This window comes from Lissotriton helveticus, chromosome 7 (genome assembly GCF_964261635.1).
Source record: "Lissotriton helveticus chromosome 7, aLisHel1.1, whole genome shotgun sequence".
Taxonomy (NCBI): Eukaryota; Metazoa; Chordata; class Amphibia; order Caudata; family Salamandridae; genus Lissotriton; species Lissotriton helveticus.
In genome coordinates this window covers 1,906,924,761-1,906,932,882 of record NC_136068.1, presented here as the reverse complement: position 1 = coordinate 1,906,932,882, position 8,122 = coordinate 1,906,924,761, and positions in this window count along the sequence as shown.

Sequence of the window (8,122 nt, the reverse complement as noted above, 5' to 3'; positions counted from 1 at the left end):
TCTGATTCTGTTTGTTAGCCTTAGTACTCTGAGCACTTCAACACTGTTAACCAGTGCTAATGCGCATGTTTTACTCCTGTACACAAGGTGACATTGGTGTTTACATAATTGACCTATTTAGTTTGGTATGCAACGTTTACCACGCAATTTTTACAACGCACTACCATTACAACGAAACTTTTACAACGCAAAAACTTTTACAACGAATACCTTTACAACGCATGTTTTTACAACGCAGATACCTTTACAACGCATACCATTACAACGTAAGTATTGGTAAGTATGGGCCCGATTCACAGAACTAACTTAAGACAAAATCCTAAACGTACTACTTTTGGTATTCACAGAAGTTAGGATTTTGTCTTAAGTTTGTCTTAAGACAGACTTAAGACAAAATCCTAACTTAAGTCTGTCTTAAGTCTGTCTTAAGACAAACTTAAGACAAAATCCTAACTTCTGTGAATACCAAAAGTAGTAAGTTTAGGATTTTGTCTTAAGTTAGTTCTGTGAATCGGGCCCTATATAATTATTTTTAAAATGTTATATGTTTGGGTTTTTGGGTAAAGGGGTATTTTTAGGGTTCAGGGTCAGTTTTCAGTTTTTGGGTAAAGGGGTATTTTTAGGGTTCAGGGTCAGTTTTCAGTTTTTGGGTAAAGGGGTATTTTTAGGGTTCAGGGTCAGTTTTCAGTTTTTGGGTAAAGGGTTATTTTTAGGGTTCAGGGTCAGTTTTCAGTTTTTGGGTAAAGGGGTATTTTTAGGGTTCAGGGTCAGTTTTCAGTTTTTGGGTAAAGGGGTATTTTTAGGGTTCAGGGTCAGTTTTTAGTTTTTGGGTAAAGAGGTATTTTTAGGGTTCAGGGTCATTTTTCAGTTTTTGGGTAAAGGGGTATTTTTAGGGTTCACGGTCAGTTTTTAGTTTTTGGGTAAAGGGGTATTTTTAGGGTTCAGGGTCAGTTTTCAGTTTTTGGGTAAAGGGGTATTTTTAGGGTTCAGGGTCAGTTTTGGTTTTTTGGGTAAAGGGGTATTTTTAGGGTTCAGGGTCAGTTTTGGGTTTTTGGGGTACAGGGGTATTTTTTATAAATAAAATAAAATTACATTTAAATTAAATTAATTAAATAAAATTAAATAAAATTAAATTATATTACAATATTTTTAATTAATTTAAATTAAAAAAATTATTATATACTTACCAATACTTACATTGTAATGGTATGCGTTGTAAAGGTATATGCGTTGTAAAATCTTGTGTTGTAAAAGTTTTTGCGTTGTAAAAGTTTCGTTGTAATGGTAGGCGTTGTAAAAGTATGCGTTGTAACGTCATACATCCATTTAGTTTACCTGTAATTCCCTTATAAGTGGTATATCATATACCCAAGGCCTATTATCTTAAATGCTACATTGCAGGGCCTCTGTGTACAGTTTACTGCTACTTTGACTTGGCATTTAAAACTGCTTGCCAAGCTTTAAACTTCCCTTTTCTTATACATATGGTGGTACCTTGGCAGCCCAAAGGGTATTGTGCTGTATACGTAAAAGGTAGGACATGTACCTCAATTTTTTGCATGTCCTGGTAGTGACAAAAGACTAAATTTATTTTTACTGCGGTGATGCCTGCTACTCTCATAGCTTAACATTGGGAATTCCTTAATGTACTTTTAAGTTGTAATTCCTGATTAAAAAGGAGTGGCTGTTTCAAGTTTTATATCTTTCTAATAGTTTTGATAAATCCTCCTTACTGGTGAAGTTGGATATAATAATACTGTTTTAGAAATGCTACTTTTAGAAAGGGAACATTTCTCTGTACTTATAGCTCTGCGCACATTACGCCTGTTTCCAATACATGTCTGGGGGGGGGTGAAAGATACACTTTGTGCATCCCTTCTAGACAGCTGCATATACCTACATTTGCATTCTGATGGCTCTTCCTGGGATGGAAGGGGGGGCTGCCACTTATACTTAAATAGTAGTGGCCTGACTCCATATAAAGGGCTGATTGACACCCACAGGTAGTCTGGGGCAAGGGCTGAGTTGAAAGGATACTTGTACACTTTGAAGATGCTTCTTTGCAGTCTCTCCCACTACAAAGGCATATATAGGTACAAATAATGCGTCTCCAACCCCACCAAATCAGACATTTCTGGATTTACAACTGAAACTATATCAGAAGAACTGCTGTGCTGCTTAAAGTACTCATTGCTCGATTGCTGACCTGGAAGGCATGCTTTTTCTTGTACTGCCATACAGCCCTGCTGCCTGCTGCTCTATGACTCTGCTGAAGCTGCGATGGACCCTGCCTTCCAATCAAAGTGTGCTCCAAGGGCTTGTTTCCTTGACTCCTGTTGTCAAAATTAAGGGAAAGTGACGTCTCTACCCCTTCTCCTGTGACTGAATCACTGGAAGTGGACTCAGACACTTGCACCAGTGAAATTGATGCATCTCCTGTCCTCTGGAAGCAGAAAAAACACATAGATCCTATTCCAGGAGTAGAAGCGGTGCATTATATTTGGGGGCCAATCAGCTTCACTGGAAGTGCCACATAGACGGAGGCATCACCGCCACCACAGAAGGACAACTGATGCATCTCTTTGACAAGTATGGAGACAATCAGCACATTGGCTTCAGAATCAATGCTCACCTTTGGAAACCAATGCATCGCCAGTAACATGCATGTGAAATCAATGCATCTCCTCAACTACGTAAATTATATCAATTCATCGACCCCGCACCTATTGGCTGCCACCAGGATCAAGGTACTCTGTTCCCTGGGACTACGTGGCTCCTGTACCCAGCCCCGCTGCATTGTTTTCGGCTTAAGCTGTTGACTTTGCCCGAGTCCAGTGGAACCTCAGTTAACCCCTAAAACGCTTGTTGCTTCTAAGCACTAGAACTCTTTTTATTCTTTAAAAAATTCAAAACTCAACTTCTCCTTATTAGATTTTTGTTGTTTTGGTCTACTCTTACTTTTAAAATCACAATCTATGTTTCTAAACCTGTGTGGAGTCGTTTTGTGGTGTTTTCACTGTTTTACAGTGTATTTGTATTGCACAAATGCTCTACACATGCTTCTTTAGACAAACCCGACTACTCTGTGCCAAGCTATCAGAGGGTGAACACAGGTTATTTTTTAACGAGCATCTAGCTTACCATAATTAGGATTGTGGTTCCTGCTGGGACAGGGTGCATCCTCTGTCAACCAGAAACCCACTATCTAAAATTGGTGGTCAGAGGTGAGAATAGGACTTGTATTTGTGCACTGCTGTACAGTGACTTGATGAACACTATGAATCAATATCTAGACCAATTAAACCTTTTTCAATTCTCCTTAACTGACATCTTTGATTTTTCCTAATACTAAATTTTATCTTCAATGCTTGTGGCATTATCTGGTCATATGGAACTTGAGCTGGCCAATCTTTAGACCTTCGCATTGGCCCAGCTCAAGGGGGTCTGCCAGGAAAGGAGGGTGTTCACCAAGAGGACAGAGCTTCAAAATGCCTAAAAAGCATTGGCCCCAGCCCACAAGACCAATGCAGATGATGTAGTGGAGGAGTCAGAGTCTAAAGTGGAATTAAAGCTAACCTATCTGGGGTATTGTCATGCAGTCTACTAATGCGGGATTGTCCAACCCTTGAGGGCATGAGGAAACAGGCTGAAGCCCAAGAAGCAGATGATGCCTTTAGGAGTCATCATATTTACTGGGTGGGCAAGAATGAGGAGAAATTAAGCATTTCTCGTGGTTTTCCACTTTACGACCAGGATTCTTCTGGTCTTAAGTTTGGTTCTGCCACCTATTATCGCTAAGATTGATAATAGGTGGCAGCCTCGAAGTGAATGGGTGTTGCAGTGGAATGCCCACCACAACACCCACTCCATGCCCCTTTTCACGACAAGTTTATCGTGAAAGGGGCCCTATTCTCAAGGCAGCATTAAGCCAATTAACGTGGCTTTAAGTCACGTTAAGTGGCTTAACCTCGCCTTGATAATAGGGTGATAAAAATATCGCCAATTTAGCAGTAAAAAAGTGGTGCTAAAGCACCAATGAGCCCTTCATATTATGCCCCTCTGTCTGAAGTCCTTAACGGGAGATGTGTCTCAAAGTTTCAGGTTGATCGTAAAATTCCGGGCTATTATTATCTGACATAAAACTCTAATGAACTTTAACCAGGAGATTCTTAAAACAAAATCGGAATCACAGCAGCCATTTACTATAGCAAGGCTCAAATCCATGCAGTCTGAGGTCCATATTTTTTTTCAGAAGGACTGACTGAATCTTGATCAAGTCTAAGCATGGGCGGATTTTGCGGATCCACGATTCGCGGATTTGCGTATTCACGGATCGTGGATCCGCAAAATCCGCGGATTTTGCAGATCGGCGGATTTGGGGATCATCGTGCCAGATTGAACCCTGCCCTTCATATTTATTCAAGAAGACGCCACCGTTTTGTGCCATACCTCTACTCAACTGGAGTACTTCCTACTAGATAATCAGTAAGTGCTACCTCGTTGGGTAGATGTATAGTGCTTTTACTACACTACAGCTGCCTAAAGTGCCAGAGAGTTGTCTACAGCGACCAGGTGTGTGTTACTATGCAATCGCGCCGAAGGGCGCAGGGGTCCCGTGAGTGAGCTGTCATAGTGGGTAAATGGCGGGAAGACGGTGCACACCACGAGTGTGTGGGCGGGGCCCAACGGACGGGGCTTCCATGCGAGTGCACATGCCTCTTGTGTGCATTAAAGGTGAGAGACCGATCAGAGCCGCAGATAAAGATACAGAAGCTCCTGGCCACAGGAACAGCACGAGGATTGCGCTCGTGAAAGTCAAGGATGCAAAGGCCTCTGTCCAGCATCACAGCTGATTTGCTATGGTATATTAGGGAAGAAGGCACATCTGCCTAGCCTTGACAACGCTCACGATTGTTTTTGGGCCAATGAATGAGTCACTGAATGTAAGCTTCAACTAGGGCACATGCTTAATCGATATCTGAAAGTGCCTGCGGTTGAGGTTTAATTTTTGTTCCAGGACCGTCGTGCCAGAATGAACCCTGCCCTTCATATTTATTCAAGAAGACGCCACCGTTTTGTGCCTGTTGTAACTAATTTACGATGGCGCCGGCAAGCTGCCAGCGCCATCCTAAAATAGTTACTAAATTAGCTTCAACAGGAAGCTCTAATAGATAAAATAAAGCAGGCCTCGATGACCTGCTTTATCTTATCTATCAGAGCTTCCTGTTGAAGCTAATTTAGTAACTATCTTAGGATGGCGCTGGCAGCTTGCCGGCGCCATCGTAAATTAGTTACAACAGGCCAGCAAGGCTTGAACTTTTGCCCCCGGAATCCGCCGCTCGCGGATTTCGAATTTTCGGTAAATTCGCGAGAGTTCGCGGATCGCGGATTTACAGAAAATTCGCAAAATCCGCGAGCGTAGCGGATTTTGCGCTCATGCTTAATCAAGTCAAATTCAAGTCGAAGTCACATTCAAATAAAATTCTCCGATATGATGAGCTCAGAGTTAAAGGGAAAATGGTTTTTCATATGAAAATGTTATGACTCTTGGGTGAGTTATGGCCCACTTTCATAACAAATGCCTTGCTTATGTTAATTTGAAACCCTAACTTTTTCATAAAAAGGAGAAAGCTGTCAAGGAGACGCTGTAAAGCCAGTGGGGTGCACGCCATAAGTACAGCATCGTCTCCATAAAGCAGAACAGGTATTGTCCGGTACTTAATTTGTGGCAAATTCGTGCTTAGCAAGAGTGTTACCCATATTGTTAATGTACAGGTCAAATAAAAAAAGGGCAAGTACGCACCCCTGAGGCACTCCTTTTTCAATGCTAAAGGGATGCGTTCACTCACTCTTTATACAAAAATGCACCCTTGCGTAACTACTTGAATATAAGTATCTTAAAAAGTTAACAATGCTACAATCAACGTGACCAAAAATCCTTAGTGTTCTATGAGAGTTCATCATGTAATTGGAGCACAGACTCTAGTAAAGTCTTATAACATTTTTTCTCTGTCTTTTTATTCAAACAAAAAAATTCCAGCCAACACCTGTTTCCTCGCTTGGGGATTACCCCCAACTTCTTCAGGGCTGTTCAGGTTTTCGTATTTTATGTCGAGTAATCACTCTGCCAGTTGTAATTCCGAAACGGCTGGTCAATTAAGTCAGAATCCTTTATATCCAATTAAAATATCCAAAGGTTGTGTATGAAACCTTGGTATTTATAAGTTGGTTGTCTGTCAGTGCCAATATGTGAATCTAAATGCCTAAAGTCAGCCAAAATAAATTGCACGATCTGCAGCAAGTATGCTGAGGTTCTAGATTGGCGCTGGATGTGCGTTCCGTGCCGGCTACCACTAACACCCCCAAATCATTAGCAATGGTACAATCAATACCCATTGAACTCATTACAGACCTCATTACTGACCAAAGCTTGTTGTTGATTACACAATCGAAAGCTGGTGATAAATCAACAAAAACCATATACAGGTTGCCACTCTTGATGTACACATATTCGCCCAATAGCTGGTTCAAGTTGATGGCTTGCTCCATTGTCCCAATTCCTTGATGGAATCCATATTGTAAATCAGAAATCTTATTATTACAATCCGCCCAGCTTTGTAATCCGCCTAAGACAATGCAGCTCACCGCCTTAACTACTGAATCTAGCAAAGAGATGGGTCTGTAATTCGCTGGGTAGTTTTGATTGGCACAATCCGAGACTCCTGCCAAGACAAAGGGAACCCTGCACTCTGGCAAAATATAAATATAAAACATGGGTGAGAAGAGGGCCCCAAAGATCATGGGCCTGGAGCTTTAGTTCCCTTACTTGAGTTGATTTCAAGGGAACCTCTTCTAGGGTAAAGTTTAGAGCAGACCAATCTAAGGCAGGAGAAGACATCAAGGGGGCAGTCTATGGATGAATAATACCACATTCTGTAGTAGCCCTATACAAGCTGTAAATATATGCTACCCAGTCCTCTTCGGTTACCGCAACCTGGTTACCGCAACCTCTATTTTTCGCTTATCATCTTCCTTAAAGAATGGAGACTTAATGACATGCCAGAATCCGGTGGTTTCGTTACTGTGGCTAGCCTTATACAAATTCTACCAGGCCTCCTCTTTTAAGGCTCTCCAATGCTGAACCTCACCATGATTGCTAGGTTTGTTTTTCATAGCTCTTATGAGTTGCTTATGGGCCTCACTGCATGCATGGTCAAACCACCCCATCCTCTTTGCCACTCTGGTCTTTTGTTTAGATGCTAAGCCCACTTTAATAACTCTACTTATTTGGCTGAAAGACTACATGATGACAGAGGCTTCCTCCGAGGTATCCAAGCATACCTCAAAGGCACTCCTTTGTTGCTGGATTAGTTGCTCGATGAAGCTAGTCGGGTCAACCATGGACCATCGTAAAGTACAGCCATTCATGCAGGAGAGCTCTAAGTTCTCTACAGCTAAAGTGTGATAACAGGCCCTTTGAACTTTAGCTCACCCAGAGTTCAGCACTAAACTTATCAAAAAGGATAATGGTCACTCATTGCACAGTCAGGTAATGTAAAGTTTGTGACTAGTGCCGAATAACGATTGGAAAATAACAAAAAATTGATCAGACTTTTACCCTTAGTGCCATCGAAGTTGCATGTTACCTCAACTGGGCTATCCCCAAATTCATTACTGAAGCCTAAATCATATTTAGAAATTAGCTTGTTAATTTTCTTACCATAACCTGAGTGTAGGAAGTGAGTGACGTTGTTGTTTAATGGTGAGGTCATGCTGCAAATACTGTTAGCAGGCAATTTACAGGCAGGGCATGATTTTAAAGCCCCCCCATGTTAGGATTTTGTCCCCATTCCCCTTGGAAAGCATAGGTTCTAGCTCAGTATCAAGTAGGCCCAATACAACCAGTATGTCAGGATCACACACATTGTTGTAAACATTAACTAAGGTCAGCTTAGAGGATACAGAAAACTCAACAGTAACGATTTGAAAAAAGGTACTCAGCAACTTATTGTTTATAGTTGAAGAGGATAGGTTATTTGACACGTAAATGCAAAGACCACCTTTGGGTCTGCCATGCCTTGATGGAATCCCCGGGGAAGTAAATGTTTTAAAACCATTAGGG